Source organism: Scleropages formosus, chromosome 8 (genome assembly GCF_900964775.1).
Source record: "Scleropages formosus chromosome 8, fSclFor1.1, whole genome shotgun sequence".
Lineage (NCBI taxonomy): Eukaryota > Metazoa > Chordata > Actinopteri > Osteoglossiformes > Osteoglossidae > Scleropages > Scleropages formosus.
The window spans coordinates 11,491,943-11,515,249 of NC_041813.1; the positions used below are offsets into that span (position 1 = coordinate 11,491,943).

Consider the following 23,307-nt stretch of genomic DNA (forward strand, 5'->3'; position numbering starts at 1 on the left):
ACTTCATAGACATGGGACCAAGGACTGGACGTCACCAGGAGAGGCACCAATAGCCCAGCGAGTTTCTTATTTGGGGTCTTGGCCTGCGCACATACCTCACATTCCTCAACAAACTCCTGGATGTTGTCTTAGATGGAGGGCCACTGGTACTTTCTTTGGAGGAGGATGAGGATCCTATGGCCACACGGATGACCAGCAGCTGGAGAATGGTGCACTCAGTGGAGCAAGGGAGCTCTCAACCTGACCAGAACATATTCTTTCCCTGGTGGAGTGTCTCCAGGAGTCAGCTCCTCCTCTTCGGGTGTCCTGAGGTCCTACAGAAATTGCCACTGCATGAGTGAGACAAAGCAAGACGTGGGTAGAACGGGTTCTGGAGGAGTGATTTCAAGGTCTTTGTCATGAACCCTGGACAGGGCACTGGCTTTTGTGTTCCTTGATCCCATCGATAGGACACCATGAACCGAAACCTGGTGAAAAAAGCACCTATCACGCCTGGCGAGGGTTCAGCCTGCAGGCTGTCCGCAGATACTCAAGGTTTCCATAGTCTGTGAGGACCAGGAACGGGTGAGCTGTTGTGAACCATGTTTTTAACTCACAGAACACGTCTAAAGCCTCCAGGGTCCAGGTGAGCCATGTCCCCTTGCATCAAAGCAGTGAGGTGAGCGGAGCTGCTATGGAACTAAATCCCATAATAAAATGGTGGTAGAACTTTGCAAACCCCAAAAACCTCTGTAATGCCTTCACCGACATTGGTCTGGCCCAGTCCAGCATGGCCTGAACCTTCCTGGGGTCCATGGCCATCCCTTCTACACTCAAGATGCCACACATGTTCCTCCATTGAGCCTGAGAAAATCAAAATGTCATCCAGGTAGACTCGCATGCATTTGTTGACTAGATCCCTCAACACATGGTTGATGAACACCTGGAACACAGAGAGAGAATTCACCAACCCAAATGGCATGACCAAATAATCATAATGCCCCAGGGTACGGTGCTAAACGCAGTCTTCCATTCATCCCCCTCCCTGACCCGGACCAGGTTGTATGTGCATCTCAGGTCCAGTTTTGTGAATACCTTGGCCCCATGGACTTGCTCCACTGCTGCAGTAATAAGCGGCAAGGAATGAGGGTATTTGACCATGATCTCATTGAGCCCGCGGTAATCAATGCATGGCCGAAATCCCCTGTACTTTTTCCTGACAAAAAAGAGCCCTGCCACCACTGGAGAGATTAAGGACCTAATTATGCCGGATGCTAGAGCCTCAGTTATGTATTCCTCCATAGCTTCTTGTTCAGGGAAGGACAAGGAATATACCCTATCCTGAGAGGGAGAGGTCCCCCAGAGAGGTCTATCAAACAGTACCAGGGCCTGTGTGGGGGTAGAGCTGATGCTCTGGTCTTACTGAATACCTTCATAAGGTCTTGATAGACTGCAGGCACCTCGAAGGGCTGGGCTGTGTCTGGGCTCTCTATGGAGGTAGCCCTACATGGGAGCAACAGGCAGGGTGTGGCACATAGTGACCCCCAGGACACTATTTCCCCGTTGTTCCAGGAAAAAAACTGGATCGTGACTAGCCAACCATGTGTATCCCAAAATGATGGGGTTGTCTGGAGACCTAACGAGTAAGAAAGAGATATCTTCCCTATGGCAGATCCCTACGTGAAACCCATGCCCAGGCTCGGTGAGGGACTCCACCGCTCCTCTGCCCAGCAGTTGTCCATTGAGCATGATCCGTAACGTCATGTCACATGGTAATCCCTGAAGTCCATGAAGTTACTAGCAGCCCCAGAATCCATGAGCACCCAAGCTGTCACCTGGTTTTCCTCCCACATCAAGGTAATGGGAACAGTGAGTTGCAAGACGGACTGGGGAGGGTGACTCACCAGTTGCTTGGGGCAGGTGGCCAGGAGATGGTTGGGATAGCTGCAGTGGAGGCAGAGCCCCTTCATGAACCGCCGTTGCCTTTCTGCAATAGTCAGTCATCCTTAGCCAACCTGCATGGGCTTCTGGGGCTCAGAAGGGAGTCCGGGCATCGACAGGACCTGCCTGGGGAGCCACAGCTGTTCTCGGGCCAGATTATCCAGGGAAATGGTCGTTTCGATAAACTGGTCAAAGGTCCAATCTTCTCCCCGGTAGGTGAGTTCAGCTTGAACATGGGGATTCAAATCATTGTGAAAGCTTGCCAGGAGAGCTGCTGAGTTCCACTGGCTACCTGCCACCAGCATGCGGAATTCCAGCACATACGCAACCACCGACTGGTGTCCTTGCTGGGCTTTCATCAAGCAGTTATCAGCTCTCTGTCCAGAGAGCATATGGTTGAAGACAGCCTCAAACTGTTTCCTTTTAGGTGCACATTTTCCAGACTACCATTGCCCATTCTAGCACGGGTCCGGTCAGCAGAGACACTAGATAGGTCAGTCAGCTTTCGTGTATGTGATATACATGAGGCAGAATGGGAAAAAAACTAGCTCACGTTGTAATAAATATCCCTGGCATTTCTCTGGGGAGTCATCGTACCTCGAGAGCCTGAGGGTCTGTCGCAAGGGCGACTGGGGCGACTGTGGACAACACCGGTTGATGTGCAGGAGCAACCACTGCTCCGTCCATTTTAGTGGTCCTCTTTTGCCGGAAAAAACTCAAGAGGTCTTGCAAGGATTCGGACAGCTGCCACAGGGTCTGTTCATGGGAGCCGAGCAGCACTCCCTGCACGGAGGTAGCTGTCTGAAGCCTCTTGATCTCTACTGGGTCCATTTGTAAAGGTTGTGTCTTCTGTGATGCTGGCACATCAGGGAGCAGGAGCGTGGACCCAGATGTGGGATTGTTCAGGCAGCAGTTCTTAGGGCGAAGTGAAGATCATAGTTGGGGCAGGCAAAGGTTCAGAGCCAAGGGATGAACGTCATTCCAAGGATGATCCAGAGATGTGGTTGGATGGACAAGCTATAATTATAGTTTTGGGAGATGGGATACAAGGACAGGGTGACGGGCAAGGAAGAAAATGAACGAAGAAGGGAGATGTGAAGAGCAGGACAGGCAAGGTGCAAGCGCAGTGGGGACAGTTGTCTTGATGAGATTCCACAGCTGTGGAGTAATGGACTGGTGCCCTTTATACTTGGCTGTGTTGATTGTGACCAGGTGCATGCGGTTGTGCTGAGGGTGTGACACCATGACTTCGCTCAGAATATCACTCATATTCTTATTTTTCTTTCATAAAGGTACAAAGGTACATATACATTTACCAATGTTTCATTCTATTAATTTTCAGTTCAATTCTGTTCAGTTCAGTTCAGTTTTCAGCTCAACTTCACTCCTCACACAACTTTACCAGTCATTGCACCTGCAACCTGTTGGTTACAAAGACTCCACTTTTAGAAATACCAACACCTTTTTCCAAGAGGTCCTATAACATAGTAAAGCTTTCAAAAAGCAACTGAAAATGAAGACCAGAAATATGTTTGAAGGGATGAAAGATTAAAAATAATTGCCAAGTGGCATGTGCAGAAGCTGAAGTCTCAATGTATGGGGCAGTTGCTTGTCTTGCATGCTGCTGGATGTCACCAAAGCAAATGCAAGAACTGATTTTTATTCTAAACATGACAGTTCTCGTAAGTGCTTTGAGAGTATTGAGTTTTAAGGGACATAATACATTTACAGGCATACCAGATTCTTGTAAAAAGGAGACTTTATATGGGGGAAGTCTCTTACTTATATAATACAGTTTTTATGTATTCAAAGAACTGATGGTTGCCAAGCAACATTTTTGCAATACACCAATATGCAGAGATCCTGTGTTACAAGCTGACACTTCAAAGCACAGAGTTGCTCATTACACTTTTTTAAAATAGCATGGAAATATTTATTATAAATCTTCATTGTGTATACTTGTGTATCAGTGCAGCATATGAAAATGCTATTTAATTATAGTGCAGCTGTGATGTCTGGACGTATTTTACTGTAACAGCCAGATACGAATGTTAAGTGAAATAATCTCAACAGCAGACTATATACGCAAGTGCACAGTGCAAACCCGGAGATAAACTGCATGGGAGACATGGAGGACATGGAATAAGACAAGGCATTCTTACAGTAAATGAATCTGTTGCGTGAACGGAGTTAATACAGAGAAACTCGACAGCAATGGTGTTGTACACGGGACCTGGACAGGATCACAAAGGACTGGTGCAGACAGGATATGAACAAAAACACACTGGAACAGGGTTTGCCGTACAATCGCAGGCAAAGAAGTAAATAGCTGATCAAGAATCCGTAAACAAGTGATGTAGCTTTACTCCCATTTTTCAGGGCTGGGAACTGGTTATGTGGTTAATTGAAAACAGGTGTGTTGGGTTAATTGCATGGATTGTAGGATTTGACCCCTGGAGTCGTTACAGTATGTTGGTCCATCCATGGAAAAGCATAACCCTTCTATGGCAGAATCTGTGTGGACCCACAAAGTTCTACATTCATTTACTTATTCAGCAGGCACTTTTTCCAAAGCAACATAAATTTTCTTTAACTCTAGTATTGGGAATTTTTTTGAGGCTAAAACTTCCTATGCTACAGCAGTGGTGGGAGTGAAATGTAAATCGATAATACTCAAATTTGTAGTACATTTCCTTTATCTATCTATCTATCTATCTATCTATCTATCTATCTATCTATCTATCTGTCTATCTATCTGTCTATCTATCTATGCTAAATGAGGTCTGGAATGAGATGTAAAAAGCAGGCTGAAAGAATTTTAATGACCTTACAGTGAATTGTCACTGCCATCAGAAGAATGATTATGTAAATTCAGAAGTAACACAAAGTATCTGAAGAATATAGTTTTTATTGGGTATCATTTTTATTTGTTACATATTTCTTTATTTATGTCATTGCGGTTGTCAAATACTTTAAACTTCAATTTGATTTATTTCTCTTGATTTAAAGGTCCTACTGATTCTGCTTTGTTGATTTAAACATATTCCTATACTTTGAGTTGCAATCTAGTTATATATTCATGAAATTCTATTTATTTATTTATTTATTTAACACTAAGAATTTGTTTAATGGACATTCCTTAGCAAATTGTACAGTTTAAGATTGGAAACAGTAGACAAATTAAGGCAGTCAATTGAGCATTGGGCAGGGAGTGGAGATGAATGGATATAGCTGCGCCTCATATAATGCATCGCTTACTCACTAATTCCCTCAATTTTGGTAACTGCTTGCGCTGATAAGTAGTCTGAAACCCATCCAGAAATCACTGGGTACAAGAGCTGGTGGGGTACACTCTAGATAGGATTCCAGGCAATTGCAGGGTAGCCACACATGGGCTGATTCAGTGTGTTTAAATTTATTATGCATGTGTATAATAAGCATGTACATGCGTATGTGTATAAAAATTTGCTTTTGTATGTAAACTCATGCAAACAATGGACTTTTGAGTGGATAAAGTCATATAGTCCTATGTGTTATCTTTCACCTTTTTTCATCTGGCAGATGTGTACATATGACCCATATCTGAAGAAATCTTCAAGTAAGATGGCTTGTTTCACACAGTGGAGGACTCTGGTGGTTTTTCTGTGGTGTGAAGTACATTTTCCTGCAATGGTTTAGGTCCACTGCTTCCCAAATGCTTAGAAGGCAAAGTAATTGGCTGTAAATAGAAAGCAGTTCAGAGTGATCATATCCATCTTTGGGGGATGCTTTTTTCACAGTGTAATTGGGTTTCTTTCATTGATTTACATTATGTATGGGTGATGCAACTTGGGCCCTTTGCTGCAGTTAAGGAAAATCATTTGCAGGTTAAAAACTGATAAAAAAGGAATAAATTCAGTGAGGCTATTGTTTAGGGTCTTTGGAACACACAAGGATTGGAAGCTGGACATACCAGTGGACACAAAGCATTGTGGTGAAGGAAGATAACCAGTATGGCACAAATGTGATATCTCTGTTTTCAAGGAATGCAGTCCTTCCTGTTCTGAGTAGTTGGTGTGGATGAGTTTGTGTGGCAGTTTGGATACTCATGACTGTGCTCTTTCCCAGTGTCTACCTATGAGGAATGCTGACCATTAAACATCACTGGAAATGGCAGCAATCGACCACTTCAGACTGGTGACCACATACAAGGACCAGGCAGTGTTGTGGAGAATGAAACAGCACCTCAACCACAGGCTTGGATCACTGAGTATTAAATATGATAAGTATGGATTGTTCTATTGTGTCTAACCAGAGAGACGACCAGCTGGACGGCTCCAGAGGACTGATTGTCTCAGTCCCGTACAAGCAACCTGATAATGCTGTGAGTAGCCCTAAATGGTAACGCATAAAACCACTGGCATGCGGGAACACGGATGTTTCTGTATTTTGCTTTAAGCAGTGTTGCACAGAGTGACCCCTTCACACTGTAGTAGTTTAGCTCCAACCAGGGCTCTCCAGTGCATAGTTAGGTCAGAGAACAGTAATTGTTGGCCTCTAAGTTAAACTTTGTTGGTAACTTCTGGCTTTTTTTTATTTTTGTGTAATTGTTGTCTTTAATTATTTATCACCTGTTTAGAATACGATACCTAATAATGCTTGCTACGTGGTCATTCTAGAGAATGATTTTAGCAATTTCTTTTATTAATCTTTTTCTTATTTAAGCAATCAAGGAAAATAATAATAATAATAATAATAATTAAAGTTCAATTTACTGGTTCCCCAAAACTGTAAAACTACTAGGAAAATCGGAAGTACTTTAGACTAAAGTCCAGTTTAGCGTCCGGACAGGAGTCTGACATGGACGTACATTGCTGTTACATCTGAACTTGGACGAAAAGTGAATTGACCGCAAGTGCAGAGAATATTTAGAAGTGCACAGTGCAAACTGTAAAGTACTAGATGGAGGTGAAACAAGGAATGTGGGGCAAAGAAAGACACAGTGTATTTGCACACAGATGTGAAGTGAAAAGTGAACCTGTGAGCAGGACTGGAACATGGAGATGTGATGAGATAGTGGACTGGAACACTAGACCAGGACTGAAGAACAAGAGGCAGGAGTAGACAGGATGAGCACTTGGGACTGGAACATAAACGCCTGTGGAACAAGCTATGGAAACAGGGAACTACTGATTGGTAAGAGAACACAATCAAAAATGCAGATTTAGAATTTGCAACTTCCCCTCCGCCGCTTGCTCCTGTATACCTCAGCAACCCTCGCTCCTCGGCAACCCTGGTGCCTCCTCTGGCCTGTAGGGGTATTATCCCTGCGGGCAGTGACATCCAGTTGCTGAAATACTACTGTATAATCTACTTTGTGAATTTTATACTACAACATTGTGAGAGCCCCAACTAGGACCATTAGCTATTGCTTTGTGGGATTTAAGATCGTTTCTTTGCCACTATGATGAGGAAGGTATTCTGTTCTGCACATCAGTACAGATACCAAATGAAAACCTCTCTAAAATAATTTCAGACTGAAATATCGATCTTATCTTCTTCTGATAGTGTAACACATTCTTTGTATTGTTTTCTGAGGTGTACATCGCTTTGGAGTAAACTGTCTGCTAAATAAATAAATGTAAATATCAGATCATTTTTGATGAAATATAGTGGTTGATTACATACCTGTTCTCAGTCCTGAATGTTCTAATAAACAACTGAGGTTTGGATATACCCTTTGCCCAGCCCCTGTCATTCTAAGGCCATGATTTACATGGGCAAATACCAAGCCTATAATTTTGTTGGAAATACGTAGCTGACTTTGCTGCACCCTTCCTCTTCTCCAGTCTCCACCTTATACCCTACCACCAAACATACAAGACATCTTTCTCAGACAGCTGAATTTTGCTCCTGAATTTATTCCCTTTATTTCATCTTGAAGCTACTTCTATTAATGATTTGTTTGTTTGTTTGCTTTTATTGCAGAGCAGTGTTTTTAAAATTTAAAAAATGAGACCGTGGATGTTCCATCACATTACTGGAAGAATGTTCTGTGGAGAGATGGAAAAAAGTAGAATTTCTGGTAAATGTACACTGCATTACATTTGGAGAAAACAAAACACTGTTTACCAAAACTTTATCCCAACAGTGAAGCTTGGTGAAGGGTGTATAATGGTGTGGGGCTGCTTTGCTGCCTCTGGACCTAGACAGCTTGCAGTGAGTGAGGGATCAATGAATTCCAAGTGTCTCTAACTAAAACGCAAAAGTTGCTTCATTCACACACACACACACACACACACACACGTTCAGAACCGCTCGTCCCATACATTCAACTAGACAATAATCGAAAACACAGGAGTATATGAACAAAGTGTTTCAAAGAAAAGAAATTTAGTATTTTAAAATGGCCAAGTCAGAGTTCTGACTTCGGTCCCATCAAAATCCTCTGGATTTTTGATCACAGAAAGATAGACTTTGCAAGTGTGTTTGGAACACGTCTGCTGTTTATTGTGCAATTTTAATGAATGTACAATTAGGACCAAAAAAATAACTGGGGGGGTGCTGTGGCACGGCGGGTTTGGCTAGGGGCTGCTCCCAGGTGGGTCTGGGGTTTGAGTCCCACTTAGGGTGCCCTGCGATGGACTGGTGTCCCATCCTGGGTGTGTCCCCTCCAGCCCTGTGCCCTTTGCTACTGGGCTAGGCTTCAGCTTGCTGCAACTCCACTCAGGACAATCGGCTTCAGACTGCGTGTGCGTGCGTGCGTGCGTGCGTGCGTGCGTGTAAAAGCAACTGGGTAGCTGGTAGCATAGTAGTTAGAACTGCCACCTTTGGATATAGTGGTTGCAAGTGCAAGTTCCATCTGCTGTTGTTCTCTTGAGCAAGGTACTTAACCTACATTGCTCCAGTAAAAATCACCCAGCTATGTAAATGGGTAAATTATTGTAGACAGCTTAGGAGTGGATGGGGGGTATGGTGGCACAGCAGGTTTGCCTGGGTCCTGCTTTCTGGCAGGTCTGGGGTTCGAGTCCTGCTTGGGGTGCCCTATGACGGACTGGCATCCTGTCGCAGGTGTGTCCCCTCCCCCTCCAGCCCTACACCTTGTGTTGCTGGGTTATACTTTGGCTCACCGTCACCCCGCTCAGGACAAGTGGCTTCAGCCAGTGTGTGTGTGTGTGTGTGTGTGACAGTTTAGGAGTGTAAGGTTTTTTTGGAGAAAAGTGGCAGCTAAATCAAATTTAACTGAAAATATTTGTGTGATTCTTTTTACCAGTTTTTCTATTTAGATAGGAAAATGATGCAGCATATCAAACTAAATGCCCCAGTCAAACACGGGAAACCAAATGCAATTATGCATGCAGAAGACTAATATCTGGTTTTTATGTCAGAAACTAACATGCTTAATTCTACACTGCCAATGAGTGCATACTCTGTAAAGAACCATGGTACAATGAGATGTCATGAAATGATTATAATGTGATGTATTTGAATACTTATTTAAAAGTAAGAAATATCTTCCTGGTGTGAATGTACAGTTGCTTGTCTTCCATTAAAAGCTGGGTCTGCATTGATGGAACAGCTTAGGACAACTTCAACTTCTGCAAAGTCAGGTTCCTCCTAGCCATCCACCCAGGCTGTAGGTGATGTATTCTTTTCTTGGCCTGTGACTCCACAGCCTTGCTGCATAATTAAGGGCACCTGGAGGACCTCCAAATGTGTTTACTACAACAGTTTTATGCAGAATATAGAGTTTAGTCGCAGAGATAATTGAGCCCAGAGCAGTACAAGCTTCCCCTTCCATGGACCCTAGAGGTTAATTAAGCATAAGATGTCGCACCTTGCTCCAACTAATAGATGGACATGTTAGAGTCCTCAACATGGAAGCAGGGAATACACCAAAGCAGAATGTGAATAGTTCACCCATAAGTTGACAGTGAGTATCACCAGGCTCGCTCCTTAGATCATTGCACCAGGTGATTTGGAGTATAACTTTACTCTTTGTGCCAGATGGAGCTTGAGGCAGTCAGTCCAATTTCCAATCCATTCAGTTGTGTGGTCTGTGCCTCTGCCAGTTTGAACATTGTGGTATTTCCTCCTGCTGGGCTTGTAAATGGGAATCCTCAAGTCCGCAACTCCGTCAACAGAGGTTTGCACCCAGGATGGGATGGTAAGAGAACTGTATCATGGCAGCACCGCAGCTTCATTTTGTTCCTGGAATATTGATATTTAATAATTGCTCAGGACATGTAAGTGCTGTATGTTAATTTTATGTCCCTATGGTGCAAGTTGAAAGGGGGGGGCGCGGTGGGTTGGATGGGGTCCTGCTCTCCAGTGCGTCTGGGGTTCGAGTCCCGCTTGGGGTGCCTTGCGACGGACTGGCGTCCCGTCCTGGGTGTGTCCCCTCCCCCTCCAGCCTTACGCCCCTGAGCTGCCGGGTTAGGCTCCAGTTCTCTGTGACTCCGTATGGGATAAGCGGTTCAGAAAATGTGTGTGTGTGGTACAAGTTGATGAATTGCACTGTTTCTTTTAATATTGCATCCACTCTGTTTCACTTCTGTAGCTGATTGACACAAGCTGCATTTTTTTTAAGAAAAGAATCTGTTCTTTGTCTTATGTCATTCTTTTTATGTACAGTACAGATAGCACTTCAGAATCAATCAAACCTACAGTTGAATGAAACTAAATCCAAAAGTCTTGTTTGAAATTCAATACGTAAAATTAATGTTTTAGTAAAAAGATTTATATGGTACATGTTACTCAGTTGTCCCCTTCCCCTTTGCCTTGTGCCCTGTCCTGCAGAGTTAGGCTCCGGTTCGCCGCGACTCTGCTTGGAATAAGGGGTTTCAGACAGTTTGTGTGTGTGTGTGTGAGATGCTACACAGTTGCTAATTTTATGTATTGAGTTTGAATATTCTGGTGATGTGCGGTGGCGCAGTGGGTTGGACCACAGTCCTGCTCTCTGGTGGGTCTGAGGTTCGAGTCCCGCTTGGGGTGCTTTGCGACGGACTGGCGTCCCGTCCTGGGTGTGTCCCCTCCCCCTCTGGCCTTACGCCCTGTGTTACCGGGTTGGCTCCGGTTCCCCATGACCCTGTATGGGACAAGCGGTTCTGAAAATGTGTGTGTGTATTCTGGTAATGTTGAGGACAAGGAAGTCACTGACATTTTGTCTATTAATGACTTCATTAAGGATGGAATTAAAGTTGTATGATTCCATTTAGTGGTATATCTATAAGTCTGATGGGTGTTCTCAGGGTCTCAGCAGCAGTTTCTTTCAGGCCTGGCTCCATGGGGGGCCATGGTGGGCCTGGCCCACCCAATCAGAAGCTTGGCCCACCCTGGCCCCACACCCCACAACCAATCACAAAATTGGTGCGATATTCAGTTCAGCTCCAGATATTTTCTTTTTTATTTTCTTTTTAGCCTTAGCCTCATTCACCTTTTAAGTTAATGGGCATGCTGAATTACAAAACAACGATAGAAACAGCCAGTGAACTGTATTAGAATTATTAGTGAACTTTATTACTACTGTTTATTTTTTATTTATTTATTTTTATTTTTGGGGGGCGCGGTGGCGCAGTGGGTTGGGCTGCAGTCCTGCTCTCTGGTGGGTCTGGGGTTCGAGTCCCGCTTGGGGTGCCTTGCGGCGGACTGGCGTCCCGTCCTGGGTGTGTCCCCCTCCCCCTCCAGCCCTACGCCCTGTGTTGCCGGGTAGGCTCCGGTTCCCCGTGACCCTGTATGGGACAAGCGGTTCTGAAAATGTGTGTGTGTGTGTGTATTTTTATTTTTATAGAGTGCTCTTCTCACGCAGTGACACAGAGCACTTTAACACAGGCATAGAGCAAGAAAAATTTGTACAAACAAAGAAGACAGTCAACTAATGGCTACCATAATGAAGAACTTATTATAAAGCTATAAGTATACCTACTGGCCACCGGGGAAAGGAACAAAAACTCCCAACTGAAGGTTGAGGGAGAAAAAACCTCTGGGGGTCCACGGGCCGGTGGTTGCCCACCCCTCCTGGGCTTTCTAGAAAGTAACAATTTGTAAGCCAGTGAGTAACAAGTAATTATACTGTTGGTAAATGGCATCTTGGATCCCCAGCTCGGCATGGAACGTCTTGATCGTCATGGCAGACGTTAGGCATTTTAGTAGCCTAAGACAACACAACACGTACAGATTTCTTGTTCCGAGAGGACAAAAGAAAACCACTTTAGCTCACCAGGCCACAGCTACCACCTCATCCATTTGCGGCAATGATGTCGGAGAAATAGATGAGTCAAGTTCATCAGCAGCTTCCGATGGTGTCAAAAACACAATTACACCCACTCAAAAATGCAGCAATTCTGTCCCAAATGATTTAAGCAGGGCAAATCCTCATCAGTCGGTTCTGAAATCATATCCCCGAGCTCTTTTCGGAGAGAGGGAGAGATGCTTTTCGGCCGCTTGGTATCAGTCACGACCCTGGCTTGAATATTCTGTAGAGTTCAATGCATGCTTTTGTTTTCAGTGTCAAGTGTTTGGTGCGGCTTTCTCCGAAAAAGAAACTTTCATTTTGAAAGGTTTTATAAACTGGAAAGTAGCATTAGAACATGACCGTGGTCTTCAAAAACACGCTTGTAGCCAGGCTCATTTACAAGCCTCGACCGCATGGACAGAGTTTTGCCGCCGACAGGTGCCATTGCAAAATAAATTAAAAAAGATTATATTAAAAATGAAAAACAAAAACAAAAAAACAAATGACAACTACAACTCCAACCACAAACTAACAAATCTAAAAAAATTAGATTTTTAGATTTTGTGATATTCCAAGTGATAACACCCTCGCACCCCAGCAGCCCCCAGAGTGGGTCGACCAGGAATAACACTTGGCTCACCTTTCATCTCATATCTGGAGCCAGGCCTGGTTTCTTTTAATGAACGTGTGAGGTGTGTTTTCGGCTCACCTAAGAATTATACCAGGTATTCGTTTAACCTAGCAGCAGATAATAATTCAAGGCTGCTCTTTCCCCACTGTTTCTGCTCCAAGATGCAGAGGTGCCTCGGAAATGAGCAGCTTTAGTGACATACAGTGGATGTCAGAAGTGAATCCACCGTTACTTAAATTTCTGTTTTTGTTGAGGATTTTGTTCAAGTCAGCATGTTTTGTTTTTTTTTTTTTTTTTTTGCTTTTGGCGAGATAAGTGACTGGTTCATCAAAAAATGGGTAAGAAATAATGATGACTGCCACAAAAGGTCCTTAATGCAGTAATTTTATTTACAGTTCACTCAAAAGGTATCTATACTGCTGGACGGGTGGGGATCCCTAAAGAGGGAAGTTCTTAACAGCATTTCTGAGGCAATAATAATCTCTATGCTTAATGAAGGAGGTAAGTCATTGTTTAGCATTTTTGTTCAGCATTACATAGTCATCCTCCTCAAGAATGCATATATTGACACATCAGTGCAGAAACAATCAATGCCCAAGGTGCCTAGAGCATACTGTTGTGGTGACACACTTGATTAGAGAGGCTCATGAGAACAAAGTCAACTTTATTGTCACTTCCACAATATGTTTAGAAAATACATTGGAGTGAAATAGCTTTTTGGACCACGGTGTGACATAGAGGACAACATATACAACATATACTATTACTACTACACTACAGGTCACAATAACTAACTACTAAACTAAAACACTATGGAATAAAGTGCAATGGCATGGTTGGTACAATAAATAGAAATTTAAACAGATTTTGAAGTGGTAGTACAAAACAAGTAATTTTTTGTGCAATAATTGTTTGAAAAGAAGATTAGTGTGACCTAGTGTAGGTTGATGTAGAATGTATTAAAGAAATAGAGCAGTTATACTTGTGATGGGGGGGGATGCAGTGGTACTGCAGGCTTGGCTGGACCACTCTCTGGCAGGTCTAGGATTTGAGTCCTGCTTGGGGTGTCTTGTGATGGACTGGCAACCTGTCCTGGGTGTGTCCCCTCCCCCTCCAGCCCTGAGCCCTATGTTTTCGGGTTAGGCTCCAGTTTGCTGCGACCCCACTTGGGACGAGTGGCTTCAGACAGTGCGTGTGTGTGTACTTGTGATGGACACCAGTTTAAGTGAGGTTTCAGCAGAGGCTATCAGGGACCTGAGAGGACAATCTCTGCAGACCATATAAAAGCAGCTTGTGTCCTTCTGGATGGGAGGGTTTGGTTCCAGTGGTCAGAGTTCGGGATTCTGGTGTGTAATGGGTGGTTATGAGTGGTACCGAGAGTTCAGGATCCTGACAGATTGAGGGGAAAAGCTGTTGTACAGCCTGGTGGAGCTGGCTCGTGTGCTCCTGTATCTCTTCCCAGATAGCAAGAGGCTGAATAAACTGTGGGAGGGGTGTGTGGGGTTGGCCACAATTTCGGAGGCTTTGCTGGCACACCTAGCATGGTAGATGTCCTGTAGGGAGGGGAGTGGGGTACCAATGATCTCCCCAGCTGTAGTCACTATGCACTATGGTTTTGCAGTTGGAGACATTGCAATTCCCATACCATGCAATGATATAGCTGGTGAGAATTCTTTCACTGGTACCCCTGTAAAAGGTGTGCATGATTTGTGGTGGCACACTCACCCTCCTCAGCCTCTGCAGGAAGTATAGGTGCTGCTGAGCTTTCTTGGCCAGTGATGCAGTGTTAGTGGTCCTGGAAAGGTCATCATTGAGCTGCACACTCAGGAATTTGGTGCTGCTGATTCTCTCTACAGTAGAACCATTGATGGCCAGTGGAGGATGATGGGTATAAGCTCTCCTGAAGTTGATGGCAATCTCCTTCATTTTCCCCACATTTAGGAGGAGATTTTTGTTTCTGCACCACACAGCCAGTTGGTCTACCTCCTGTCTGTATAATGTTTCATCATTGTTGCTAATGAGACCCACCACAGTTGTGTCATCAGCAAACTTAATGATGCGGTTGGAGCGAGCTGGATCTTGCGGCGAGTTAGTAGGGCAGAAGAGCATGGGACTGAGCATGCACCCCTGGGGGGCCCCTGTGCTCAGTATATTGGTGCTTGAAGTCCTGCTGCCAGTCCAAACTGACTGAGGTCTTCCAGTGAGGAAATCCAAGATCCAGTTACAGAGGGAGGTATTCAGGCCCAGCCGGTCTAGTTTGCCCACGAGTTGCTGAGAGATGATGGTGTGGAATGTTGAGATGAAGTCAATGAACAGCATTCTGATGTAGATGTTCTTGTTGTCCAGGTGTGCCAGGGCCAGGTGGAGAGCAGAGGATACAGCATCATCTGTGGACAGGTTGGCCCAACATGCAAATTTACATTTACATTTACATTTATTCATTTCGCAGATGCTTTTCTCCAAAGCAATGTACATCTCAATGAAAATACAATTTGTGCATTACCTTAGGAGAAACAGACATAGCTGCAGATATGCAACTCTTAAGTAAAGTTACTTTGTTTCCTTCACCATATGCACCAACATTCATCACAGAAGTAGCTGAATAAAACTTTACTTGAATATCGCCAATTCATAATCACCTTCCTGGTAGTTTTTTTTTTTTTTTTGAGATACATATAAACATTTACGTTACATTCCAGGAGTGGCTCTGTAAAAAACTGATCTGAGCATGATTATGAACAATTATACCATATACATGAACTTAAGAGATCATGGGCAAAGTGAATCCGGAAGAGATGAGTTTTAAGACTCTTTTAAATGTGGACAGAGACTCAGCAGTTCTGAGCGAGAGGGTTACGTCGTTCCACCACAACAGAGCCAGAAGCTAGAACCTTCGCGCTTTACCTTTCGGAGCACCAAGTGGGCAGATGTAGAATAGCGTAGCAGTCTGGTTGGCGTGTAGCGAAAGATCTTGTAGATAGCTGGGAGCAGTTCTATTGATGCATTTGTAGGCCATAACCAGGGTCTTGAATTTGATTCGGGCATCTTTGGGAAGCCAGTGCAGAGAAACAAGTAGAGGAGATACATGCAAACACTTCAGCAAGTCAAACCCAACTCAGGCAGCAGCGTTCTGTATCAGCTGTAGAGGTATGATGGCAGTAGCAGGAAGGCCAGACAGGAGAGAGTTGCAATAGTCCAGACGGGATGTTACCATGGCCTGTACAAGTAGTTGGGCAGAGTCTATTATGAGGTAAGGATGGATCCTGCAGATATTATGCAAGATCTATCTGAGTTGTGGCTTCAGTGTGCTGAGAGAAAGATGGACTTGAGTCAATCATCACTCTCAGACTCTTAGCCAAGGAGGTAGGCAAAATGAGTGAGTTATCCAATTTGATTGAGAGATCATGAGAGGAAGACAGGCCAGCTGGGAGGTGTAGGATCTCTGTTTTGGAGAGGTTGAGTTGGAGGTGGTGATTAGACATCCATGCAGAGATGTCTGACAGGCAGGCAGCAATGCGCGTAGAAATGTCTGATGCTCCAGGTGGAAAGGAGTGGAAGAGCTGGGTAGCATCAGCGTAGCAGTGGTATTTGAATCCATAGATTGAGAAGAGCGGAGGACCCAGTACCGAGCCCTGCAGGACACCAGTTGAGAGAGGCAGAGGAGGAGAATGGGAGCCCCGCCTGACCAATTCATGGGATCTGTCAGATAGGTAGGACTCTAATCAGCTTAGTGCTGTTCCTTTGATCCCAAGCTGACTAAGAGAGGAGAGTAGAATCTGGTGATTGACAGTGTCAGACACTGCTGACAGGTCAAGGAGGATGAGGACCGAGGAGATGGAGGCCACTCTAACTGACTGGAGAGCATCAGACACTGCCAGAAGTGCCATCTCCATGGAGTGACCAACTTTGAATCCAGACTGATATCCATTGAGGAGATGGTTCCAGGTGAGGAATTCAGAAAGTTGATCACGGGAGGGAGGCTAGCCTATAGTTTTGGACTGAGTTAGGATCCAGAGAAGGTTTCTTTAGCAGAGGTAAAATGAGAGCAGTTTTAAAGGCAGATAGGAAGCAGCCAGAGGAGATGATGAGGGTCAGTGCGATGGGGCAGTAGACATTTAGGAAGGATGCAGATGACTTCTTTAGCATTGGAGTTATGGTGGTTGCTTTGAAACATGTGGGGATAACTGCCTGACCCAGTGAAATGTTGAAAATGCTTGTGAAGACATCTTTAAGCTCTTCTGCACAGTCCTTCTGAATACAGTCAGGTATATTGTCCTGGCCAGCAGCCTTGCAGGGGTTGATCCTAGTTAGGGATCTCTTCATGCTGGCTGTGGACAGATAGAGGACCTGGTCGTCAGCTGCCGGTGGTATTTTCTGTGCCGGTGTATTGTTCAGCATTTGAAGACGTGCACAGAATTTGTTCAGTTGATCTGGCAGTGAGCTGTTGTTGTTGCAGGCCTGCGGTGGGGGCTTGTAATCCGTAACAATCTGGATCCCTTGCCATGGGCTCCGTGCATCTCTGTTCTTGCTGAATTGCTCGTTTATCCTGTTTGTTTACTGAAACTTGGCCTCCCTGATGCTACGGGACAGGTTAGTCTTAGCTGTTCTTAAAGCTGCTTGGTCCCCTGATCTGAAAACAACATCCCGGGTTCTCAGCAGTGTGCGGACCTCTTCTGTCAGCCATGGTTTGTGGTTAGCCTGCATGGTGATGGTTTTAGTGACAGTGACATCATTTATGCATTTTCTGATGTAGGCAATCACTGTCTCAGTGTACTCTTGGATGTCTATATGATGATCATAGGTTGCTAGGCTGCTGCTTCTCTAAACATAGTCCAGTCAGTGGTGTCGAAGCAGTCTTGTAGTGCAGCTGTGGCTCCCTCAGGCTACACTCTGATCTGCTTTAAAACTGGTCTGACAGATTCACCCGAGGTCAGTATACAGGCAAGAGCAGAACAGAGATGTGCTCAGAGAAGCCCAGGTGGAGGAGGGAGATGGCTTTGTATGTGCCCTTAACATTTGTGTAAACAGAGTCCAAGTAATTGTTCCTTCTTGTAGGAAAGTTGACATGTTGGTAAAGTTTCGGCAGCACTGTCTTTAAATTTGCATGATTGAAATACCCAGCTTTATAAAGTTCACTAAGTGCCTCTCTGGCATTGACGCTCAGAGGTATATACACAGCAAAAAGTACGATGGCCATGAATTCCCTCGGCAGATCGTACAGTCGACACTTAATAAACATAAACTCTGCCAGCAATTAACAGTGTTTGTGAATCACTACAGCATCTCGACAAACAACCTCCATTGTCTCCAAAAGTAAAAGAGATAGGTCAGCGGTTCGAACAGCACAAATGTAGCACTAACAAAACATGTGTTTGTCTTTATTTGTGCCATTTGTGGGGGGGAGATGTGCAACTTCACGAGAAATTTTATCCTTTATATTTAAAAAGCAAGAGAGGCAGGACAGCAGTTTGAACGGCACAAATCGGCACGAAAGTAGTACTAACGAAAAATATATATTTCTTTATTTGTGTCATTTGTAGGGCGGTCAGCTTCACAGTTCTGGGTGATTCCATGTGAAATATACACACACACACACACACACACACACACACTGTCTGAAACCGCTGAACCGGAGCCTAACCCGGCAACACAGGGCGTAAGGCTGGAGGGAGAGGGGACACAACCAGAACAGGACGCCAGTCTGCCACAAGGCACTGGCACCCCAAGTGGGACGTGAACACCAGACCCGCCAGAAAACAGGACCCAGCCACACCCGATGCACCTCCCCACGTAAAATACTAATATTATCTTTTATATTTAAAAAAGTAAGAGTGACAGGACAGCAGTTCAAACGGCACAAATCGGCACAAACGAAAAATGTATATTTCTTTATTTGTGCCATTTGCAGGGGGGCCAACTTCATGGTTCCGGGTAATGTCACGTGACATACTATCCTTTATATTTAAAACAGTAAAAATGATAGGATGGCAGTTCGAATGGCACAAATCGGCACAAATGTAGCACTAATGAGAAATATATATTTCTTCATTTGTGCCATTTATAGGGGGGCCAACTTCACGGTTCTGGGTGACATCATGTGAAAAATCTTCTTTTATACTTAAGTAAAAGAGATTGGACCGCGGTTTGAACAGCACAAATCTGTACAAATGTAGCACAAACGAATTAGTCCAAATTTGAGTTCCTGCGACATTGTAGGGGGGCTGGAGTGACGTCACTACCAAAATAATCCATCCATCCATCCATTTTCTAGCCTAGTAGGGTTGCGATGGCAACAGGGAGAGCAGAGAGGCCCAGATGCCCCTGTCCCCTGCAACTTCCTCCTGTTCAGCCTGGTGGGATCCCCTACCATTCCCAGGCCAACTGTGAGATATAATCCCTCCAGCGGGTCCTGGGCTGACCTCAGGGCCTCGTCCCAGTTGGCCATGCCTGGTATACCTCCAAAGGGAGGCGCCCAGGGGGCATCCTTATCAGATGCCCAAACCACCTGAACTGGCTCCTCTCAATGTGGAGGAGTAGCGGTTCTACTCTGAGTTCCTCCCAGATGTCCAAACTCCTCACCCTATCACAGAGAGTGAGTCCCAACACCCTGCGGAGAAAACTAATTTCAGCCGCTTGTATCCACGATCTTATTCTTTCGGTCATTACCCAAAGTTCTTGACCATAGGTGAGGGTAGGGACGTAGATCGACCGTTAAATGGAGAGCTTTGCCTTATGGCTCAGCTCTCCCTTCGCCGCTACAGTCCGTTACAGCATCCGCATTACTGCTACTGCTGCTCCCAGTCTGTGGCCGATCTCATGCACCCTTCTCCCCTCACTCATGAACAAGACCCCAAGATACTTAAACTCCTCCACCTGGGGCAAATTCTCTCCCCTTACCCAGAGGGGGCATGCCATCCTTTTCCGTGAGAGAACCATGGACTCAGACTTTGAGGTCCTGATCCTCATCCCAACTGCTTCACACTCGGCTACAAACCGTTCCAGTGCATGTTGGAGGCAACCATGTGACAGTGCCAAAAGGACAACATCATCCGCAAAAAACAGAGACATCACCTTACGATTTCCACGCAGAATGCCCTCCTGGCCTTGACTGCACCTTGATATCCTCTCCATGAAGACCACAAACAGGAGTGGAGACAAGGCACAACCTTGGTGGAGTCCAACACCCACATTGAACGGGCTTGACTTAATGCCGGCGTAGACTTTCCCAGGGGGGCTGAGAAGTGTGATCCCCCGATAGTTGACACACACTCTCCGGTCCCCTTTCTTAAAGATAGGGACCACCACCCCAGTTTGCTAATCCAAACACACTGTCCCCGAGGTCCATGCAACATTGCAGAGGAGTGTCAGCCATGACAGCCCTACTGACTCCGCCCAACTATTTGTCCAGGCCATGATGACTTCCTGTCTGGTCTACGGCAACTCTCTCCTGTGCGGCCTTCCTGCTAATGCCATCAAACCTCTGCAGCTTCTACAGAATGCTGCTGCACGAGTTGTGTTTGATTTGCCAAAGCACTCCCATGTATTTCCTCTACTCATTTCTCTGCACTGGCTTCCAATAGCTGCACGAATCAAATTCAAAACCCTGGTTAGTGTGTACAAATGCATCAATAGAAGTGCTCCCAGCTTTTTACAAGACTTAATCAACCACTACACCCCAGCCAGGCACCTTCGCTCGTCTACTTCCGCTCACTTGGTGGTCCCGCACACAAAAGGTAAAGCTCGGAGGTTCTCGGTTCTGGGTCTGTTGTGGTGGAATGACCTTCCCCTGTCACTCAGAACTGGGGAAACTCTGTCTACTTTCAACAAGGGTCTGAAAACTCACCTTTTTCCAGATCCACTTCGCCCAAGATCTCTCCAGCTCATTTACGGTGTAACTGTTCACGCATCATAACTCCATAAGCATCCCCAGATACAACCTTTATTCAACCACTACTCTGGCATTGTACTTGCTTATTTGTGTATCTTATAATATTTAAATTAAAAAAAAAAAAAAAATTGGTGGGGGGGGGGGGGGGGTGCGGTGGTGCAGTGGGTTGGACCGCAGTCCTGCTCTCCGGTGGGTCTGGGGTTCGAGTCCCACTTGGGGTGCCTTCCGACGGACTGGCGTCCCGTCCTGGGTGTGTCCCCTCCCCCTCCGGCCTTACGCCCTGTGTTGCCGGGTAGGCTCCAGTTCCCCGTGACCCCGTATGGGACAAGCGGTTCAGAAAATGTGTGTGTGTGTGTGTGTGTGTGTGTGTGTGTGTGTGTGTGTGGTGTTAGGGTATCGGGATTTGTCTGTCCTGTGTTTTATGCCCCTACTCGATCAATGAACCTCGGTGCAGCAAGTGGTAGGTAACGAATTAGGTTTGCTTGAGACTTTCATGTCTGCAACTATGTCTCCTTCTCTTAATGTAATGCATAAATTGTACTTTTGCTGAGATGTACGTGGCTTTGGACAACAGCATTTGCTAAATGAATAAATGTAAATGTAATGTAAACATCCAGGGCCTTAAGCAGTTCCAAGCGAATCTCATCCACCCCCGGTGCTTTGCCACTGTGGAGCTTACCAACTACCTCAGTGACTTCCATCAGGGAAATGGACTCTGATAGCCCGGAAGCCTCTGTCCCTTACTCCTGTAAGGGAGGCATATCTCTTGGGTTTAAGAGTTCCTCAATGTGCTCCTTACACCTCCCGACAATGTCCTCATCAGAGGTCACAGTTTCTCCAGTCTTGCTAAGCACAGCCTGAGTGAAGCTTCTCCGACTCCTCCTGAGCTGCCGGATAGTTCTCCAGAGCCTCTTTGAAGCTGACCGATAGCTATTTTCTGTAGCCTCTCCAAACTCCTCCCATGCCCTGGATGTTGCTTCTGCAACTGCAGCCACTGCTGCTTTTCTTTGCCTGCCGGTACCTGCCTGCTGAGTCAGGAGTCCCCAGAGCCAACCAGGCCCTAAAGGCCTCCTTCTTCAGCTTGACGGCTTCCCTCACCACTGGTGTCCACCAGCCAGTTCGCGGGTTGCTGCCCTGGCTGGCACCAGCAAGCTTTTGGCCACGGCTGTACCTGGCTGCTTCCACAATGGAGGTTTTGAGCAGGGTCCATTCAGACTCCATGTCCCCTACCTCCTCCGGGACATGGGAGAAACTCTCTCGGAGGTGCAAGATAAAATCATTCCGGACAGTCGTTCCCAGCACACCCTCAGTAAATGCCTGGGTCTGTCCATCAGTTTTCCCTGCCGTCTGATCCAACTCATCACCAGATGGTGATCAGTTGACAGCTCAGCACCTCTCTTCACCTGAGTGTCCAGAACATGTGGCCTCAAGTCAGATAAAATGCCTAGAAAGTTGACCATTGACCTTTGGCCCAAGGAGCTCTGGTACCAAGTACACTTATGAGCATCCTTGTGTTCGAACATGGTGTTTCTTATGGACAAACCAAGACTAGCACAGAAGTCCAATAACATTTCACCATTGGGGTTCACATTGGAAAAGCTATTCTTCCCAATCACTCCCCGCCAGGTTTCCCAGTCATTGCCAACGTGAGCGCTGAAGTCCCCCAGCAGGACTATGGAGTCTGTAGGTCTAACCCTGTCCAGAACCCCACCCGCTCTGTCCAAGAAGGCTGAATACTCTGAATTGCTGTTTGGTGCATAAGCACACACAACAGTCAGTTTTCCTCTCTGTGACCCTAAGTTGCACTGAGGCGACCCTCTCGTCCACCGGGATAAACTCCAACTGTAAGGCAGCCAGGGGGGTGCAGTGGCGCAGTGGGTTGGACCAGGTCCTGCTCTCCAGTGGGTCTGGGGTTCGAGTCCCGCTTGGGGTGCTTTGCAACAGCCTGGCGTCCCGTCCTGGGTGCATCCTCTCCCCCTTCCAGCCTTTTGCCCTGTGTTGCCAGGTTAGGCTCCAGTTCCCCATGACCCTGTATGGGATAAGTGGTTTCAGATGATGTTCTGTGTGTGTATGGCAGCCAGCCGGGGGCTTGTGAGCACCTGCCTGGTGCCTCTCACCCTGTGCAACTCCTGAGTAGGAGAGATACCATCCCCTATTGAAGAGTTTGGTTACAGAGCCAACACTGTGAGTGAGGTGAGCCCAGCTATATCTAGTTGGTATCTCTTAACCTCCTGCTTCAGTTCTGGCTCCTTCCCCCAGTGAGGTTACCTTCCACATGCCAAGAGCCAGTTTCTGTTGTGAGGGGCTCCAACGCCTTGTGCCACCCTGCCCTTTCCTGCTGCCTGGTACACATCGCACCCAACCCCCATGTTGGACCTTGTAGGTGGTGGGCCCACATTGCCTTTTCGGGTTGAGCCTGGCTGGGTTACGTGGGCTGCCCAGCCACTAGGTGCTCGCCTAGGAACACCCCCAGGCCTGGCTCCAGGGGTAGGTCCCGGTGACCCTATTATGGGCAGGGTAAACATTCTCCTGTTTACTTTTTCCATGGAGGTTTTTGGATTGTGTTAGTCTGGATCTTCACTCCAGATCTGTTCTCCTTGGGAGACCCTGCCAGGAGCATACTGCTCCCAACGACATAGCTCTGGAGACCCCTAG

The 23,307-nt window shown here is 46.0% G+C and overlaps 1 protein-coding gene across 2 annotated transcripts in view; it reads left to right on the forward strand.

Moving 5' to 3' along the window:
- The window catches only part of LOC108942600 (leucine-rich repeat and immunoglobulin-like domain-containing nogo receptor-interacting protein 2), a 58,024-nt gene that overhangs the window by 9,381 nt on the left and 25,336 nt on the right, over positions 1-23,307 (forward strand). Inside the window, exons 1-2 of one of the 2 annotated variants that reach the window (XM_018766039.2) lie at positions 6,132-6,283; positions 6,918-7,095. The exons of the other annotated variant lie outside the window; for it this stretch is intronic. The gene's annotated coding sequence lies outside the window, so the exon portion shown is untranslated. Of the gene's footprint in view, positions 1-6,131; positions 6,284-6,917; positions 7,096-23,307 lie in introns of those variants that run through there. 2 annotated transcript variants of the gene reach the window in all.